Below are 21,535 nucleotides of genomic sequence, written 5' to 3'. Positions count from 1 at the left end.
TGCTACTCCACAATAAGCCTATGATCCCAGATAAATGTTGATGGTGTAAATATGCATGCACCGTCTGCAGTTTAAATTCAGGTAAGAAACATATGATGATTAGATCATCATAAGCAAGATTATACTCTTTTCAGTAAAGGAGAAGAGTTTTCAGCTGAGAAGGAAAAGGCAGAGACAATCCCTCCCTCCCCCTCAATTGATACCACGTGTATTCTACAGCTTTATCTTGACAGAGATCCCAGTTTCATGGCTGAAGGGGCCTGCCTTGCTGTTAGAATTTGGCAAGACTCTTATGGACAGTGATGCCAAAGAAGGTCAGCCGGAGGTGACTTGCACAGAGCTCCAGTGAAAAGGTGAATAAACAGGAGCCCTTGTGTTTGCCTCCGTGATACCATGTTCAGCAAGCATGGCAGCCTGACACTTAAGCTGGTGAGTGCTGTGGCCAAGCAGCGTGCCTTGGCGGTTGAGCCAATGACAGCAGGTGACTGCACACTTGTGCCTACAGCAGAGTAATGATGTGGGAGAAGAGCAGGCAGCAGTGCAAAGCTGAGTTCTCCTGTGCTAAATATCACCACCATCCATTTACATCTGGTTATCAGAGGACCTGGCAGGCAGTGACACTCCCTGCCTGTTATCTCTCCAGCAGCAGTGGGCTGCCCTTTGACCCATTCTCTGCCTCACTAATACGCAGAGTTGCCGGCACAGAGGACAGGAGTGCCGGGACTGTAGAGAAGAAGGAAAGGTGGCAGAGGGAGTTTGCACTCCTCCTTTCCCCCTGCGCTCTATTTCTAAGCTCCAAAGCTAGCCACCAGGGAGCAACCATTACCTCCTACTTTCTGTCTAAATAGCGGTTTCCATAGAAATCACCAGCTTTTTAATAAAAGAGCAGTGAAGAAAACGGAAGAAAGGGTGGATGGATTAGACTCTGCCTCCCTCCTGTGCCCTCTTCCAAAAGTAATTACCACTGCCTGGCATAGCATGGGGTAGTCAGGACCCTCTGTTACTTCCTTATTGCCCTGTCCCTCCTACATGTTTGCCACAAATCGTTGGAAGCTGCTACTTCCCTAACATAAAGGTGTTTAAACATAGTGCTTTTGAAAATAGATTTTCCATATAATGTAATAATCAGAGACTCATTGCAGTCACAAGGTATAACACAGAGTTGAGAAGCCAAGCATAAATTTAAAAGCTATGGCATCCAATATTCGGGGTGGGGGTGGGGGGTGGAACTAAACTGAAAATGCTTAAAATTTTTAATATTCAGAATGACATTGTGAACTGCAAAGCTTTATTTTGATTTTACTTTTTGAGTCTGAACTGATTGACATTTTGAAACAAACAGTAACAAAATGTCAAGGGAAAGAGAAAAATAGCCTCTGCTAGTGCAGTTTTAACAGCAGATTTGAAAATTTCAAAATGAAGGGATCAGTTCTATTGGCTCTCCTGGTTAACATGTTTGAGAGTCTCAGGTGATGTCTGACATCTCCATCTTCCTTCATCTGAACCTGCACCTTTGATATTTATTGAGCGTCAAGTTTTATTTTGAATGTACCCGTAGTCCAGTGAAGACCAATCTGCTATTTTAAAATTTTCAGTCAGTGCAAAAAACATTAACATGTATCTATTATTGCTTGTGCTGAAAGAAGGTGCACACTAAATAAATTCAGGTGTCCATTGCCAAAGGCATCAATTCATTTCAGGAAAGTGTTTCCAACAACAGCACAGTTGCATAAGGAAAAATGTCTTATACACAATGAGCATAATTATGAATCAAAACACATCTACTGAATTCCCTCCACCCAAAGAATATTATTTCAGGAGGGGATTCCATCTCAACCCATCATTCCATTTCTAGTCATGGCTAGCTGAAAAAAGGTTACATGTGGACAACTATTCTTGGTCGTAATGGACTAAAATTAAAGAAGCTTCTTTAAAATTGTCAGATCTTTTGCTATTAATCTACCTCTGATTTGAAATACGTTTTCTACCCATGACTTCCATAGGCAAATACCCCCAGAATTTCATAACTTGGATTAAAAATTGAGCTAAACCTTATTGCAGGATGCTCTGTAGTATAGATTACTGGAATGAATTCTAAGTGGCATTGCTACTATTGAATTTTTCATATTGCACAGGTGGTACAAAATGTCCTAGGTCCACTTTTTTGCTCTGAGCAACACAAAATACTGGTAGTGTTCTAACATTTTCATTAGTTTCTGTAACAATGCGTGCATCTTTTGGTCACTTGTAGATGAGCCCAGGCCTTGTGAAATTCAAGTCCCCGAGCATCTATCAGGAAAATAAGCAGAGGCACATGTATTAGCAGAACAATAACCTTAATTCCAGCTACAACACATGACTAACTGAGCAAGCCAAGAGAGATGCAGAAGGGACAAGAGGTGAGGTGTTCCATCTTTCTTAAAGATATTCATTATGGTGCTGTTTTGACCTTCAAAATACTAAATAATATATTTAAAAGACCATTTACTTCCAAAGATTAGCAAAGAATGGCTTCTTGCTTAAGGACAGAAAAAACAAAACACCCTACCCCTTTTTCTCTCAAGAATATCCTCTAGAGACCGGATTTTTTCAGTAGCGCCACCTCACCTGTGAAATGTCATTTCCCTTGAGGCTTTGCCTGACATGACTCTCTTTGAGGCACCAGGTCAAAACGTTTCTGCTTACCCAGGCTTTTAATTAGCCTGGAAACTGCTATTCATTTTAAGCTGCTTAATTATCTGTGTTTTTATGCTCTGGTTGGTTGTTTTATGCTGTGTTTTAATTAAGAATGTTAAATATTTTATATTTTTATTATATTCTATTTTGTAGGCTGCCTCAGGAAGGTTCCCTACAGAAGCAGCATAAAATTCACTGAACAAACAAATATTACTGAACAAACAAACTTCCCTCTCCAAGACAGGATTATTTTAATGCCAGAATTAATACATTCTAGGATTTTAGTCAAGAGGATGGCATCAAACTGATTTATCTGTTTTTTTGCCTTGATTACTATACCTAATACTGAAAAAAACACACTGAAAGAAAACACATCCCAGTCAAAGTTAAGCCTCATTTCTCCTACTCAACTCAGATGGAGGCATGTGTGAGTACACACAAGGACCCAAAAAGTTAAAAATAAAACCAAACCACTCTTATATTATGTACTGCTTTGCTAACTCTTACATTTCCCCAATCCTTCTTCCACTTCCCTTTTTGTTCCAATTGCACTTTCAGTTGCTCATATACAAACCCTTGCGATTAATGTCCATCTGTTGGTGAGTGTGTATTGCGCCCACTGCGAGAAGAAAGGTGTGGGGTGTGTGGTTACATACACAGTAAAGCAGCCCTCTGATAGCTGGAATCAGTCATGCAAACTCTGTCTCAGATGCTCCAGTAGTAAAAGCTGCAGCTAATCCCACAGGGCCCACTAACTATAGTCAGCCAACCAGACACTTATCCTGGACATAGCAGCTGCTACCACCAACAAAATTAACAGAGGCAGTTAGGCCTTGTGACCCAAGCTGGTTCCAGGGTGCTGGTAGTGAAAGGTGTTGTGTTGATCTCTTCATTTCATGGTGGGTTCCAGAAGCTAGCAACTTTTTAAAATTATTGGACCAGAACATTTTATTTGGGATGAGTGAATTAGATTATTTTATGCACTTTGCTGGATTTAAACTTCTGAAATTCCAGAGTGAAATGGGGAGAATTAAAGTTAATGCAGCTGTCCCCTCCTTTCTGTAAAATTCATGTATTTATTCCTCTTGAAGAAGAATGTAAATGATACAGGACTTAAATAGTAATGAAAAGAAAATTAAGATTTTCTACATGTCATGGACAGAATTCACTTGATGAAACTTCCATAAGGATAGAGGTCTAGTTAAGACTACAGCCATTGAAACTGCAGATCCAGGTATCTTCCTGCTGACCTGGTTAGTGCCCATGTTTGTGCCTGTCAGGAATGCATAAACCTAAGTGGAACATGCAGTTGTTCCTATATTCTCTCTTCTGTCTTGCAGAGAACTCTGCCTTCTCCTTGTTTCACTGGGGTCAAGGGGCAATGAAAAGGGTGGTTAGAGTATAAGTGTTGAGAAATATGGAAGTATGATAAAAAGCAAGCTGGAGGCCTACTTCAAGCCTGCTTGGTGAACTGACAGTAGTAAAGTATTTTACCATCACTATGGTTGTGAGATGTTATCCAATTGAGTTACTCCTAGTGAAAAATTGATCTCTTCCTAGGGGCTTTTTCATCAAGTCCCTGATTATGTACTCAAAAAGTACAAAGGCTTGCTGTGATTTTTTTTGTTAGATATTCCACAGATAAATCTGCATGACTGATACCAACTCTTCAGAAGCTCAGTCTTATAATGTCATCAGAGTGCAGACTGCTTTAATGGACTTCAATTGTTGAAGCCCAGGGCTGCAGACAAGTGGTTTGGAATTGTCTGGCTCACCACATTGATTCTTGAATCTAGCCCACCTTGTCTCATTCATCTTACCAAATGGGACTAGCTGGTCTGGGTCTATGGTTGCCTGTCCTGGGTTGAGAAATACCTGGAGATTTTGAGGACTGCAGGGACCTCATCAAAGTACAATGCTATAGAGCAGTGGTCCTCAACCTTTTTATCACCGGGGACCGGTCAACGAACATTCCTTCATATCAAAATAAAACCTGACTGGATAAGTTGGGAAAGGAATTTGTAAGCAAAAGGATAAGCACAGCAGTTTTTGGATAATTGCAAGAGGCTAGCATCTTCTCAATGCACTGGTGTTGTTTAGCAACAAATGGATTCTTTGTTTTGATGCATATAGTAGAGCAAGACCACCTATGCTAGAAAGCTTAGCAAGTACTGACTGGGACTTGCGAGACTTTAGCACTGGAACTCTAAGGCAATGTGCTGGCCATTGGGCTTTGAATAACATTTTATTGTTGCAAATTGAAGTGGTTTTGATGGCTATCTATTAGACACAGATCAGAGACTTGTTGTACATTGTATATATAGAGGAAGCAAAATGCCCTTCCTATTTATTTCCTGTTTCTTTGATATATATATTCCCAATGAAACTCTAAAGATATAGGAATCCTGTCTCCACATTTCACTTTCTGCCATGTGCTGACCTTCACAATACATGCTAATGTCCTAGAAGGCAATGAATTAAAAAGAAATTAGAACACTCCCTGGAAACTGCAATGTGGCCCATTTTTCTGCTACTCGGGTAAAGGCATAGACTATTCAGAACTGTGTGAAAGAACAGCTTTTGAAATTAAGACTCTGTCATACAAAAACGTGTCCTTGGAAATGTTACTGTAATGTATCAAATTAAGGGGTGGCGATAAAATAAGTACCTGCTATGACAAAATCATCTAAAGAAGCAATAATGAAGTGCCATTCTTATGAAAAAGTAACTTATAGTTCTCAGGATGACAGAATATCTGGCTGGTGGACACAAGATCATGTTGTTATCGTTCCAGTTCACTTAAGCATCTCCCCAATAACTCTCCTATGGACAGTATTAGTATCTCCTTGATAATACTGCTATTTGACATGGATGGTTACAAATACAAGGATTGATTTATTCTGAGTCAAACCACTGGTCATTCTAGTTCAGTATGGAAATATTTCCCAGACCAGTCATTTGTGTTTAACTGTAGATTCCATAGATTTAAACTGATACTTTGAGAATGGAAAACATCTGCTTTGTGTGGAACTCTGATGCACTTCCTAACCAGAACAAAATTACAACATAGTGCCAGAGGAATTTGTGGCTTTTAATGATTTTCAGTAGTTTACAGGGGTTGGTTGACATTTTAGGATCTGGAGGTTTCATCAACTGGTTCTGCTATGCTGGCTAGAGTGGTGTAGGGTAGCAACTGAATCCCCTCTGCTGGCCTGCACAGGTAAAACATCACCACAAAGCTGGTACCTTGTCATTGTGGGTAACACTGGTGTTGGCGAAATTCCACTGGCATAGTGGCCAGAACCTACCAAAGGATGCTAAGATAATCCAACTCTAATAAACTAGTGATCCCTGGCCCAAAATAAATATGTCTGGCATCAATCAGGGCCAGGGTTTTTGTTTTTTGTTTTTTTTGGTCCTGGCCCCTATTTGGTGGAATGAGTCCCCTGAAAAGCTGAGACCCCTAACAGAACTGAATCAGTTCTGCAGGGCCTGCAAGATGGAGTTCTTCCACCAAGTATTTGGTTGGGGCCAATTAACACCATAATGATACCGGATAAAACATTGATGGGGCTCCTACTATACGATTACCTCTCCCCACTGAAACCTAAACACAGCAATATGGATCTTATCTGGCTGTTCAACTGGTGTGACTAAGTATTTTAATGTTAATGTGCAGTATAATCATTATGTTAAATCATGTATTACTGTTATGTATGATGTGGATTTTACATTGTTGGAAACCTCTCCAAGTTAGCTTGCTGGGAGGTGCGGTGTATAAATCTTAAATTAAATTAAACTGGCTAGTGTCTGGAATGAAACAGAACTTAGTCAGGGCAGTTTTTAGTGAGGAGTTATGTTATGTCTGTGGACATATAGAAAACATGAGCTCAGAGAAAGGACTGGAAGTATGAACTCTTGTTAGGAATTTGCAGTGGCCTGGTTTATAGTCAATCAACAAGCAAACTTATGGCTTTGTACATATTCCTCAATGGATACACTATCTCCCCCAGCAAATAAATCTCAAAATGCGGGGAGGGCACTGAAACATGAAAATTCAATGGGACTGGAATGTCACTATTTTCTCAATAACTAACTCATACCACTAATTAGGGTTGCCAGATCCCCTGGTGGAGATAGTGTCCCCTGCTAACAGGTCCCATCAGCTGGCTGGCAGGGGACTTACCCCCAAAAGAGGAGATCCTTCTTGTATACAGCAATGTGTCTGCATCCCTGCTCACATGACTTGGAAGTGAAGTAATTCTACTTGGGATATTGGGGCAATGTTCTGGTATTTGTCAAGGACAGCAGTCCACTGCAATCACTGAGACAGAATGCATGTGTCTGATTCTAGTTTCATGCTGATCTAAATGACTAATGTCTTCAGTAGATTCAGCTCCTGATTGTACAAGCCAGTGTAAAAACAGGAAGGGATAAAATGTGGTAATAGCTCTTTCCTACTGCAGAGCTTTTGTGTGGCAATAAATTCATTAAAGATTGTAATAAGGAGACACTCAAGAGACTTTTAGAATATCTGACATAGAATCCCTGTATATATTTCCCCATATATGCTTGTGACCACAGGATTTCTAGCATGCCAGTTAGTGTACACTTAAGTATCTCTTTTAAGTATCATGAGTATCTCTTTACCAACTGAGATACAGAGTAGTGCAGAACATTTCTCTCTTATCTATTTTTCTGAAAGGCCATTCAAATAGGTAATCCTTTGCTATAGATCAATATATCTGCAGAGGAATCCTCAAGCCCTGCAAGGGTCATCCTACTAATCATAGGCTATACACGCATTTTAGCAACTGATCTGGATGATTCAAGTAATTCCTGCTGTGTTGTATTGAGGATCTGTCTCATAATCCTCAACTAAGGCTTCGTCCAAGCAGCATGGCCCCAGAATAAACAAAGCCTCTCTGAAAATTTAATTGGCTTTCAGAGGGAGCCTTAATTTTCTTTTCTCTGTCTTGATTAAAAGGACAAAAAGAGATCAGCAAACAAACTCCAGCTGCTACAGCTAAACAAAGATTCCAGTTGCAAACTGGTAACTTCCATCATACTTACTACACTAGATTGGATGTACTATCATGATGACCTTGAGGTTACACAAAGAGTTTTGTAGTCTTTTTGACAGCTTAGAAGAAGCTTCACTCCTTGCTCAATGCCATCAATGCCACAAGTGGAAAGATAAAATTGTATAATAAAAAGTTGTGCTTCTTCTTTAAAAAAACTGTTCAAATCCTTAGTATTTTGCTTGTACTTGTGATCCCTATGGGTCAGATCACTTGTTGAATAGAAATCTCTACCCAGCTGGCTGGCTTGAACATAGTACTTTGTAATCACTTTCCTTGGTATGGCAGTGGTGAAGATTATGAAACATTGCGATCATGTCTTTTTAGTTCTTCAAACAGGACTGTGATGGGTTACCTGTTCACAGAAGAGCTATATCTTCACAGAAAAAGTGAGCCTTGAGTGACAGGCAGCTCCAAGTGATCTTATTGTTCAGCATCAGCTGAGCTGAGAAAAACTTCAGAACAAGATGATGAAGAGAAATGCAGTCTGATTGCAGTCCTAGCTGATTAGAATTTAATACTGACAGTCTTGGAATTCAGCCCTGCCTGAGAGGAGTTTAACACAGACAGGAGAACTGGGGTACGTTGGCAAGGATGAGAGGATAGTTAGACAGAGACTCCCATTTGGGCCACAGAAATGAGATAGATCTTCTAGTAAGAGGAGAATTTCCCTACCCAATCAAATAGAGAACCAGCTCTGAAGACTGCAGAAATCCCTGGTATGGTGTTGTTAGAAACTGTCACTGGAAACCTTATCCATTCCGCACAGATTCTTTGTAGCAGGAATGTGGCAAATTGAAATCACTACAAAAATGCGGTTATGCACAACATCGTAGACAATCTGCCACACTCCTTGCAACCAACTGGATTCCACTACAAAGGCAGGTATGCATAATGACGAATTCCACTATTTAAAATGGCATTTTTTTCATTCCGAAACCAATTTGCAACATTGATCCTGGTGCGGAATGGCCCTAAGAGTCAGTTTAAAAGAACAGCAACAGCAACAACAACAACAAGGCTGTCTGTCTCAGATACGTCTGGAGAACAATTGGATTGGCTTCCCGCTCCCTAAATCTCATGCATTCCCTCTCGCTGTTTGTATACCTTGTCAAGAATCTCAGTTTGTAGGCAAGAAAGCAATTTATTAACCTGTCCAATTTAGATGCTAAAAACAAATCCCAGTTAGATTGAAGTCTTTCTAAACCCAAAAGGTTTCATTCTTGTGTGGTGCACATGGAAGGGAGGGTTGGAAGAGAAGGGATGGGAATGCTAATATAAGTCCAAGATCTTCCTGGAACATTCTTATCATGAACATACTATGGTTTGTTCATTACATCTGTGTGCAGCTATTTTATCTTACTGCATTTAGAAAGACTTGGGAGTAATTTTTAGCAGAAATCACCAGAAATAAGCATGCAATATTTTGCACACAACTCCTTTCTCTCAAGGGAATGCTCCTATATATTCATAAGCCACAATCAAGATTGGAAAAGTAAGTCATGACTAAATTTTCATTGTTTTAAGTGGGTCTCCACTGCAACTAACATTCATCATATCATCTTAGCGGGTGATATTATTTTATTGTTCCTTATGTGATGTTCCAATTTGATTAGGGTCAATTACATACAGAAAGTCAGACAACAAATGGAGTAAATAATATTAATTAAATATTGGAATCTAAAATCCAACTATAATGCATGATCTAGAATGGGGTTCATAAGGATGTCTATAGTTGACAGGAATTGCATCTGTTCAGTGCAATGGTTTAACCAGCCTGAGAAATAAATTTATACATCAGGACTGCAATGAATATGGGCATTCAGCATGCTGAATGACTTGTGTGTCCTATCTGTCAGTCAACAGAAATCTATGATGGAAACTGGCATGCCTGTAAGGTACAACCTGATGTGTTCCCAATCAGATCTTTTTACTTTTGCTAGAACTTATCATGAAAAAGTAAATATGGAGGTGTTCGCCTCCTGGATAATTGTTATGCCCCATGGGAACTATACAAGGAGCAGAGCAGAATTTAGCTTATAGTAGCACATTTCCTATGCAAGGTACTTTGGGAAATTATGCGTTTGATAGTGATATACTGCGTGGGCAAACAGTGCCGCTATTATTTGCACAGCTGTAACTCTCATGTTGCCCGAGGCATTAAAAGCTTTAAAAATAAAAAAAGGGGAGGGGTGGGTGAAAGAGAGAGGCAACTGGCCCCAAGTGTTGGTAATGTGACACACAGTATTTCAATATAAGACTCACTGAATCAAAAGTAACTCGTGTCAGGGCTGGCTGAATGCAGTCACAAGATGGCTCATGGGAAATCAGCAGTTGCTCCAGAGTCCATGTCCTTCTGCCATGAGATGTTCCTATCACATACATAACACCTTAATTGCCCTCTGTGTTTAGAACATTTAATTATAAGGAGGGGGGAGCTGAACTCTAGTCCAGAATATTCAGATTTGGGAGAGAGTATGAAGGAGAATTTCTAATGCTGCATCAGTATTAGCAATAAAGGTATCCCCTGTGCAAGCACCGAGTCATGTCTGACCCTTGGGGTGACGCCCTCCAGCGTTTTCATGGCAGACTCAATACGGGGTGGTTTGCCAGTGCCTTCCCCAGTCATTACTGTTTACCCCCCAGCAAGCTGGGTACTCATTTTACTGACCTCGGAAGGATGGAAGGCTGAGTCAACCTTGAGCCGGCTGCTGGGATTGAACTCCCAGCCTCATGGGCAAAGCTTTCAGACGGCTGCCTTACCACTCTGCGCCACAAGAGGCTCTTAGTATTAGCAATAGTGTTACTTTAATCCAGGCTTTCTCAACAGGGGTTTCATGAAACCCCGGGGTTTCTTGATGGCCTTGCGAGGGTTTCCCTGATTGGGTGGGAGTTAATTAATTCTTTAAATAGATTTTTAATTTTAAAAAAAAATTATTGAGTGATATGACCATCTGTGGTTATGTTGACCTGCCTCATCTCCCAAAATGGCCAATGATGGGCCTGGAGAGAATGAAAGGGGGAGGGGCTCAATCATAAAAATCCTTGCTGACTGAGGCTCATTGGTAGTTACTGAAGTCCTGAGAGGTAAGTACTCTCATTTTAATGTAACTATGTTTGCAGGGTGGAAGAGGGTGACAGATTGGTAGATGCCTGTCCCAGCAGTGTTCCCAGCCAAGCAGAGTAGGCTGCTGGGCTGTTTCTGACATGGGAGGGGGTGAGGATGATGAAACATGATGTCAAATCCAGTGGGAGTGTCAGGCTGATGTCTCTTCTGGTGACATGTGATTTCTGGGGGCATGGCAGAGAGATGTGGCCTGCTGACATAACTTTCAGGGTTTCTTGAAGCCTGAAGAATGTTTCAGGGCTTTCTCAATGGTAAAGCATTTGAGAAAGGCTTCTGTAATCTCTTCCTATGTGCAATTTTTCAGTTTCACCAGCTTCACTTAGAAGATCTTTATATTACCATTCTAACCTGGACATTATTCATTGTTGGTCCAATTTCGACTAAAGCAATACAGGGACAGGGGTTTCATACAGCAAATTTCCTTTTGTTAATGAGTCGTCTCTGAAGTTTCCCCCCTCCTTGCCCTGGAACAATATAGCGCTAAACCAATATAGTACTTCAGTGCTATAATGGCACCAATGTGATGCTTTGATACCATTGGCTCAATGGTGCCACTATAGCACTGAAGTACTATCTTGGTTTTGTGCTACAGCACTCAATTTAGAATGTTAAAAAAAGTCTACAGAAGATCATGCAGTGAAAAAGGATGTGAAAAAGCAGCCTTGTAGCAATACACATTTTAACTAACATGCCTCAGTGATTCAGAAGCTCAATGTAGAAAATGGAAGACACATTAAAGTCTTTAGTTCAACCTTGGTAGAGCAATCATGGTTATTGTTTGTTTTGTGGGAAACCCTTATACTTCCACCCTGGATATTGTCTTCAGTTTGGATCTACCCATCAGGTGTCTCCCAGTTTCTTCATCATAAACAAGAAATCACATCAAGCACATTGTTTTAGGGGCTATCGTGTCAACCATAAAAGTAGATAACCTAGATCCATGCTGTGTGTGTGTGTTCTTTGAATGTTCTACATGCACTGCTTGCTTGTGTGTAAGCTATTTCTTTCCTTCTCTGTTGATCATTTTTGTTGAATCTGTGGACTTCTTCTCTATGTCTTCACAGTAACTATAGCTTTCCAGTTTCCTCCAGACTGGTTTATTTAAAATTTTCTTGAGGGAATAACAGTATACAAAGGTGGATATTGAATTGTTACTCCTCTTTCTGAACTTAATTTTCCCAACTAAATTCAAAGACCTCCAGTTTGGGTAACAATATAGTAATATAGACAATAATACCTGACTCTTCTAAAGGCTGTTGCTCATGCAAGATTTTGTTGCAATTGTGTTGCGTTAATACAATGAATGTGGATAAAGGTCCCTTTGTGTCTTTTTGTCAATATCCCTTTGGCCAATTGTATCAAAAATAAAAGACTAGTTCTACTCTGCCTGAATTACTTCTATTGCTGCTATAAATGAACACTTACTTTTTATTTGATGACTGAATGTACCTGTATATTTTGATGATTAATTTAATCCTGTTTATGATTCCTCTTTATTGAAGGATTCCATTGGTGGGAGAAATGTTCTCCTACATTTCATGGTGACTGTATAACTAGCATTCTAGCTGTCACAGAGCCCTTCCTCCTTTTTAAAGATTCCCAAGCCATTTAATAAAATTGGAACACTTTATCCTGTTTATCAAAAATTTGGCAGGGAGAATCCCTTGGTTGTAATGGGTAAATCCTGATAATGTCATCGAACCAGGATAAAAAAAAGGAGTTTCTGCTAAATTTTTACTACTGAAATAAACTGTAACTAAAATAAATGGATTAGTGCATTTGTTTGGATTTTTGTTCATTTTGATTGAAAAATAAATGGAGCTTTTGCAGGTAATTTTGAAATGAATGTACATCCATATTCAATATAAACACTCAAGAAAAATATTTTTATTTATATAATTAATATCCCACCCCTCACAATGTCTAATGACAACTAGCAATAACATTTGCAATAAAAAAACCCTGTAGAGTAGTGAATAAGAGTCATTAAAATTTCATGTGAACATTGCAGCTTCTCCATAAAATAGCTACCAAAACCTCAACATATTGGTCCCAGCATGAATATAATTGGGTGACCTGGGCAGAGATGGTAAGATTTTTGCCCCAAAGCTAGAGGGGGGCAAAAGCCTTGATTCCCTGCTACAAACTAGGCCTGATTACCTCCTATGGTTCCTGATGTGTGTGGGAGAGATCTGGTATGTGTGCAAGAAAGCCTATTGCAACCAAGAATGTAATGGGTGCTAGGACCCAGGGGACTCCGGCAAGTGCAGATCTCTCTCATACACATCAGGAACCATAGGAGGTAATCAGGCCTAGTTTGTAGCATGGAATCAAGGCTAGTTTGCAGTTTGGGGCAACAATGCCATGAAGATATGGATACCAACCTTGAGATGGCACCTGTAGATATCCCATTATTATATAAATCCTGGTCCTCTGGAGATGAGTTGTAATATTTATTTATTTATCTCCAGAGGACCAGGATCTGATCCCCTGAAGAAAGTCATATTTGGAGGATGCATTCTATGACATTATATCCTGCTGAAGTCCCCCCCCCCATCTCTAGGCTCTGCCCCCATAATCTCCTGGTATTTACTGACCCAGAGCTGGAAACCCTACCTGTAGAGGATGAAAAGATAATTCAGAATGAATCATTTGAACCTACCTCAAGGTTTCTTCTCTTCAGTGGGGTGAAGTTTTCCAAGTTCATTAGGTCATACCTCTGTTCACTCAGGTAGGGATATACTTTTTTTTTCATGGCTTCATTCTGAATGTCTGAATGCCTTCCACTCATGTCCAAGCTATTTTGTGTTTGCTTCCTGTATTGTTTTCGATGCAGTATCACATTTTCTTATGTTCCCGTTTGTTGTCTCTCGGGTTTTTTTGGGGGGGGGGGGGAGGCAGGAAGTGGATGGTTTTACCCCACTGAAGAAAGAAACCTTAAAGTAAATCCCAATGTTTTGTTCTACTTCAGTGGGAGAAGTCATTCAAGATGGTTAGCTGTAATCAAGCTGCTCCTACTGGCTGGGATGAATTTGAGAGACTAATCCTCTACCACCTGCTGCAGTACCCTTCTGCTAAAGGCCACTTCTGCTGATGCGATTTGGTCTATTCTGTAGTGCTTGAGAAATGTAGAAAAGGATGTCCTTAAGATCTCTTCTTCCAGTGCTTTCATAGTCAATGCTGCTAAGGTTGCTGTTGCCCTCTTGGAGTGTTCTGTAACAGCAGTTAGTAGTAGTAAGCCCAGCAACTGATAAGCTTTATAAATGCACTAGTAATCAAGCCCGCTGTATGTAAAATACAGCGGGCGCTAGGCATGGGAGCCCCCGGCAGTCGCGCGGCAGGCCGCCAGCAAAGGAGCGAGCCGCGCTCTGCGTAGCTCGCAGTTGCTTCCTTGTTAGCATGGTGGGAATCGGCCGGGCCAATTGGCAGGTGCTTTGGCCCGGCCGATGGTCTATCCGGAGGAAGGGGCCAATCGGCACCCTTCCTCATCCCGGACCGAGCCCGCCCTAACTCCTCCCACAAAGACTTTACGGCTTTATTTAGTCCGCAGCGCCCGCGGCGCCGCGGGCTGTGTTCAGATTGTTTCACCCAGTATATAATTGCAGCCTTGAAGACTCTTTCCTTGAAGCCATCTGATATCCTGATGGTTACTATTCTGTCCATATATATGCACAAGGACCTGTGCACATCCAATATATGACAGATCCTGTCTTTTTACTTTGGGCAGAAGGCAAGATGAGGGGCTGCTTAATGTGAAAGGTTGAATTTACATTGGGACAATGGAGGGATTCTAAAATCCTGCCACCGAGTCAGTCTGTAGTATGGAGTATCTTATGGAAGATAAAGCTGCAGTTTCAGACCCCTGTCGGGAGGACATTATCTTTCAGGACAGGTACTTGAGCTCTACTGATTTTAATGTTCAAAGAGTGGCTTGGTGAGTGCCCTCAGAACTGATGAATTGTTCCATGTAGGAACATTGTTCCATGTTTCACAGGTGGGAGAATCTGGCCCAATCCTTCAGAAAGTGTCTAATGTGCTCATTGTTGATGAGCTTCTAGTTCTCTGCATGACTAGAGTAGCATTGAAGGCTCCAATCTGCCTCTTAAGGCTGTGATATGCCTCTCAATCTTCCTTCTCTCCTCCTCATAGAGGAATTTGACTATCTTTGTTGGAATGATGAAGTGGGTCAATATTGCAGTTGATGGCCCACTTGTTGAACATCTCCCACATAGCTTCTTGGCCACTGGCCTCCAGGATTTTAGCATGACAAGCTGAACCTGCTTGTGAGCTGATGAAACACCTCCATGTGGAGATTCCATTCTTCTGGAACCAGATCCTGTCTGCTTAGGTAATCAGCTTCCAGATTCACCTGGCCCTTGATGTGCTCTGCCTTGAGGTTTGCCAGATTCTTCTCTGCCCACCTCAGAAGTACCATGGCCTCTTTGACCAGAGACCTTGACCTTGTGGACCCTTGATGGATGATGAGGACCTTGGTTGACAAGTTGTGGATTAGCATGTGTTGACCTTGGAGGTGATGAAGAAGGGCTTGTAGGACCTTCCTGATGGCCCATGGTTTGTTTGTTTGTTTGTTTATTTTTATAGGGCTGCTCTTCCAGTGGTCTCTTGGCAGTTTGCACAAAATAAAACAGTAAAATACAATAAAACTCCATAAAACACCCCTTACAACAATAAGTAAATAGATAGATGGTGACCTCTTAACTCAACATCTGATCTCCAATCCTCTCCCTCCCTCCTCCTCCCCCATTCAACTGGAGGGTCAAGTTTTCTTCCTCTGGGAGCGAGAAGCCAGATCTAATAGGCATCATGGTGGGATCCTCTGATGAAAACACCGGGAATCCACCCTGGCCTCGACCATACGCCTGATGAAAGAGCTCCATGTTGCAGGCCCTACAGAAAGCTGACAATTCCAGCAGGGCTCTCAGCTTTTCCAGGAGCTTATTCCACCAGGTTGGGGCCAGGACTAAAAAGGCCGTGGACCAGGTCGAGACCAGGTGGATGGCCCAGGACAACCAGTAAATTCATACCCACTGAGCAAAGAGCCCTGAGGGAGGCCAAGCACTCCCACAGATAAGTGGGACCCAGGCCTCATATAGCCGTAAAGGTCAGTACCAATACCTTGAACTTGACCTGGAAGTAGACAGGTGACCAGTGCAGGTAACAAAGCACTGGCTGAATGTGGGCCCCCCATGGTGTTTTAGTGAGAACCCTAGCAGCCATGTTTTGTACCAGCTGAAATTTCTGGATCAAAGCCAAGGTGAGGCCCACGTACAGTGAGTTACAGAAGTCTAATCTGGAAGTGATCGTTGCATGGGTCACTGTTGCCAAGTGGTCAGAGAACAGGTTGGGCGCAAGTAGCTGGGCTTGGTGAAGGTGAAAAAACATCATTCGGGCTACTTTTGTGACTGGAACATCCATGGAAAGGGAGGCATCAAAGGCCACTCCCAAATTCCTAGCAGTTGGTGCAGGTGTTAATTGCACATCATCCAGGCATGGGAGCCATGCTTCTTGATCCCGCTCTCTTCTACCTAGCCACAAGACCTCCGTCTTGGAGGGGTTGAGTTTCAGGCGACTCTGCCTGAGCCATCCAGCCACTGCTTCCAAACATCTGGCAAAGGTATCTGGGGGGGGAGTCCGGCCGTCCATCCATTAAGAGGTAGAGCTGGGTATCGTCCACATAATGGTGAGAACCCAGCCCATAGCCCCGCACCAGCTGAGCTAGAGGGCGCATATAGATGTTAAAAAGTGTGGGGAGAGTATCGCCAACAAGTGGATGCTGTGGGAGCTTTTGAGTTGAGTTTTGATTGCTGGTTAGGCACCCTTCAATCAACTGTCTTGGAACCAAAGCATATCTAATCAAGGTGAGTGTATAACTGAGCAATGGACATAACATTCCAATGTCTTAAGATATAAAAGTACAGCACACACCATATTAGATAATATAAATTTGTCCCTAGTGGAAGGCAATACAATTGAAAACTAACTTTGTCGCTGCCTAACATGTTGTAATACTCTGGCTAATGGAAATTTGATCACTGCAGCTCTTGTGGGGACTAAAATCACCTACACTCCTCAGAGATTCCTGTCTAATATTTTCTTTGCCCTACATTTAACAACCTAAAATGCAAAGTGTATTACCTCACGCAGGTGGAAACAGCTGGCATAATCCACTTTGGCATCTTTTTTCTTTCTTTGGAAAAGCAATTTTCTCACTCTGACTCTCTGTCAGAACTAACAAAATATTTAAGTGACCCATCAACAAAGTTTTTCTTCCTTTGGAGAGGATATTTTATCTGATCTTCCATTCCTAATTCTTTTTTTCTTTTGATTAAGTCTCTCTCTCTCTCTCTCTCTCTCTCTCTCTCTCTCTCTCTCTCTCTCTCTTTCTATTCTTGTATGAGCTTAAGACCTTCTAAAATGAAAACAGGGTAATTTTCTTCATGAAATTGTCTTCTCCATATAATGCAATGCCTCCTCTCTTAGCTGTCTGACAATAAAGAATGGGAGATCAGTTTACAACTAGTCTTAATTTGTCTATGATCAGGTCCCTTAAAAGCTGGCAAGGTTATGCCACACTGTTCTGCAAACAGCAGAAAATGCTCCTGGTGATGTATACTCTGAAAATTCATCAGAGTATGCAAATAATTTCCAAATGAAATAGGAAAAACAGACTGGCATGGGAAATTACATTAAAAGAGTATTTTGTGTAGTAGCACTGGAGTGCTGCTATCACATCATGCTGTACGTCTGGATCACACATGCCCTTTTTTCACAGGATGACTGCAGTACCAAATGACAGTTTACACATGTAAATGAACCACTGCAGCTCACAGAAAGACCTTCCAGTTTACCTCAATAAAAGTTGCTTTTCAAAGGAGTCAGTTCACACATTCATCTGTGACTCACCATGGTGATGAAAAATACAATTATGTATATGTAGCTGTGAACCTGCCCTTGAAAATCATGTTTGAGTATGTGTACCAAAACTTTTAAAAAATTCATTTCATTTCATTTTTTAAACTTAATTTTGTTTTATTACATTTGATTTGGCCCTATTGGCTATGATTCAATTTCTTTTCTCCCCGCACTAGTTTCACCAGGAACCTTATCTGTCACTTCTCTTCCCACCCATCTAGCTAGGAGAACGCAGGAAGGGTTGCAGGGATTGTTTGTGAAGTTGCCAGCTAGAAAACAGGAAGAATTGTATCTCTACTCTAAAGCATGCCTACCAAATGTTGTAGATAGGACAACATATTCCCACTTTATAGACCAGTGTCCCCAACCCCCGGGCCGAGGACCGGTATCAGTTCATAGATCAGTTGGTACCGGGGCACGGTTCCTCCTCGTCCTCCTCCCTGGCTCCTATCTCGGGGGCTGCCCTGCCACTCTGCCACCGGCTCACCTTTGGTGCTCTCCAGCAGCCGCCATGGCTGTGGCTCCCCCTTGGTGTGGCACTACACAGCTGCTGCTGGTAGCGCCCCCAGCGGGTGGTGGGAAGTCAGGGGTGCCGGCGGGAAAGCAAGTGGAGCAGGGGCCCAGGTGGCGGCGATGACATCCCTCGGCAAAAGCCTACCCCCCCTGGGACTCGGTAAAATTGTAAAGTGTTGACCGGTCCCCAGTGATAAAAAGGTTGGGGGCCACTGTTATAGACAACATTTTCACCTGTGGAAAGCACACAGGGAGGCAAATCACAATACAAGCATGGCAGAGTGGGCTAAAATTGCACTGAAATGGTAAATCCCAAATGGTACATCACTGGCCCAGATGAAGCTCACCTGGCCTTCACCAAGGCCAGGGCCTTTTTGGTCCTGGACACTAGATGGTAGAATGAGTTCCCAGGAGAGCTGAGGGCTCTGACTCAGTTCTATAGAGCCTACAAGATGGAGCTCTTCTGCCAGGTGTTTAGTTGAAGTGGGGCTCATTTTTAATGCTATTGTTTATTTTGGATTTTATTGTTATTAATTGTTGCTGTGAGCCACCGTAAGTTGGCTGGTCAGGAGCAGTGGCATACAATTTAACAAACAAACAAAATACCATCATCACATTTTTGAGGCAATGGAGCCATTTCTGTACTAGCCAGAGAGACACTGAGTCAGGAGGTACCTTGCACAGCGAACACCCAAACTCTTTGTTTCCTGTCTGATATTTGTGTGCAGATCATCCCTCCTTTTCCTAAGGGTAAAACTACAGTACGATAAGTATGAGTTTGTATTCTTCTTAGTCATTTGGTCAAGGGGGGAGGGTATACTGAATGTAGCCACTGAGATTGTAATTTCATGAAGAAACTATTGTGAAAGCAGAGGGATTTTATTTTCCTTTCTTCCAGTGCCATTTTTCCTCCAGCTGAAAACTGAGCTGCTTTCACCCCTTAATGCTGCCTGGTAAGGAATCTCTCTTTCTTTCTGTGTGTGATTACAGATTACATACATTACTGAATGAGGACAGCAGATGTTGCTTGGTTTTGGAATGGGAAGGGTAACATTTCCCTTTCCCTTCTTACTTGAGTCTCCATTATTCGGTGTGATAATGACAATGCAAATAGTATATGTATTTACATAAGTATTGATGGGGATGAAACAATAGTGTGTGCCGGTATCCCCCCCCCCTTTTGAAACTGTCTGTAAACACCAAACTGTGCCTAGTAGGCCCTGCATTAAAGATAGCACTGCTAACCTTGAGGTGGTGGCTGAAAATCTCCTGGGATCACAACTGAGCTCCAGTGAACTTGGAGAATATGGCTACTTATGAACTCTTTGGCATCATGATCCATTGAGATTCCTTCCCCCCCCCCCAAACCCTAAGGCCCCGCTTCCAAATGTCCAGGTATTTCCCAACCTGGAGCTGGCAACCCTAATTAAATAACAGAATTGTTCAAGCACACTTTGTTTATATAGAAAACATGGTGGCACTTACCAGCAACTGATGTTCACTGAGTGTCTTTTCTGCAGTCCCACATGGAATTGCCCTGATGCAGGGACTTCCACAGAAGAACAGAAATTCACAAGCTTATAGAAAGCTCCTAGATGAGTGCTCTGCCTCACCTCCATCAGAGGCAGAGACCTTTTCCCACCTATTTCCTCATGTGATGGAGGGGGAGGGAATACCCTCCCATCAGTTCTTCCTTCACCACTGAGGAGCATAGAAGAATGTATGACAGTGCCAGCCCACAGTGGGGAAAGGAGGGAAGTATGTGTACCAACACATGAGACACTTGATGAACATCAGTTACAGGTAAGTGCAGCCACGAGTTCATAATCATGTCTTTTGTGAAGTTCCACATGGGTGGAGGGTGTGGGCTGATTATTTCAATATTGATTGCAATACTGCTTTCCTCACAGCCACTTCTCTTCTTTACAGATACAATGTATGTCAATGCTGCCACAAAATGCTGTTGATCTCACTTGTGCTCTCATTGAAGGAAGGAAGAGGACATTGCAGGGGATTTTGAACAGGGCATTGTGTTGTATGAAGCAAGCAAGAGATCTCTAAGTAAGTTTTGACAGCAAGATAGTTAAAGATTCTATCTTGGAAAAGAACCACACGGTTCCACTTGAATTTTTAGGCCAAGAAGTTATGATATTCCAAGATCTCCCAAATGACAATCTGTGTAAAAGAGTGCAATTTCATTTTCTATGTCAAATACTTATACAAAAAGAGATATTTTTGGAAGATTCCTTTCTCTTTGGAAGTCATATTACCTACTGGAAGGAGAATTATCAAAGTACTTCAACGAACACAGGATCTAGATGATCAGCTTTCACAGGAAACAGAGAGATAAACACCAGCTCAACCCATTCAACTGGGCCCTGCTCAAAACTATGGAGAAATTAAGAATATTTTCTGTGAATGTTAATGGTCTAAATGCTCCAGCAAAGAAAATATTTTTTAAATCAAAGAAGCTTCAAGCTTTTTTTGTGTCTTCAAGAAACTACCATCAAAGTAACATGAAACAGAAACATCAAGAGACTAGGTAAAGCCTTTCCAGCTTCTGCCAAAGCAAAAAAAAAAAAAAAGTAGTAGTAGTAACCCAGGTACTTAACCCTAATATCAAAACAGAAGTTTTGATTCAGGATCCAAAAGATTGATTCATCACATTAAAAATTCAGTTCCCTGATGGGGAAAACCTAATAGTGACAAATATCTATGCACCCAACAATGTTAAAGACAAATTTGATGATGATTTTTTAAAAAACACACTGAAGTGCTAGATGCCAATTTAATTTTGATAGGGGATATTAATGTGGTTTCAAACCCACCGATTTATAAATCACATTAAAAAAAACAAGGATCTAAGCTCCCAAAGACTGAAATTTCTAATCTTTATCAATGATCTCTGGTTGATATTTGGATTAAATCCACTAAAATGAAAATATACCCCCCCCCCCACAAAGACATGGTTCATATTCAAGGATTGACCAATGTTGGCTTTCCAAATAATTATTGCCAATGGTGGCCTAGCACATTTGCTGACCATAACCCACTAAAACTAGAATTAAACTATTAAAGAGTTGGTTTAAGAAGATGGAGGATGAATGAGTATATTTTTACAATAAAAATAGATTGCAGAAATGTGTAGCAGAATTGCAAGAATTTTTTTCAATTAAGCAAACATCCGATGTGAAAATGTCTACAT

The 21,535-nt window shown here is 41.5% G+C and overlaps 1 protein-coding gene and 1 long non-coding RNA gene across 4 annotated transcripts in view; one reads left to right on the top strand and one right to left on the bottom strand.

The window, feature by feature from the left end:
• The window catches only part of LOC143831129 (uncharacterized), a 30,984-nt gene extending 10,526 nt beyond the window's left edge, over positions 1-20,458 (top strand). Inside the window, exons 2-3 of the long non-coding RNA XR_013228738.1 lie at positions 19,229-19,283; positions 20,260-20,458. This is a non-coding gene — a long non-coding RNA (uncharacterized LOC143831129). The remainder of the gene's footprint in view (positions 1-19,228; positions 19,284-20,259) is intronic.
• Positions 1-21,535, bottom strand: part of CACNA2D2 (calcium voltage-gated channel auxiliary subunit alpha2delta 2) — an 861,961-nt gene that overhangs the window by 305,990 nt on the left and 534,436 nt on the right. The gene's annotated exons all lie outside the window — the stretch shown is intronic.

This window comes from Paroedura picta, chromosome 3, assembly GCF_049243985.1.
Source record: "Paroedura picta isolate Pp20150507F chromosome 3, Ppicta_v3.0, whole genome shotgun sequence".
In the NCBI taxonomy this organism is placed as follows: Eukaryota; Metazoa; Chordata; class Lepidosauria; order Squamata; family Gekkonidae; genus Paroedura; species Paroedura picta.
The sequence above is the reverse complement of the archived record's forward strand: the minus strand, read 5'-3'. Positions and strand labels throughout refer to the sequence as shown.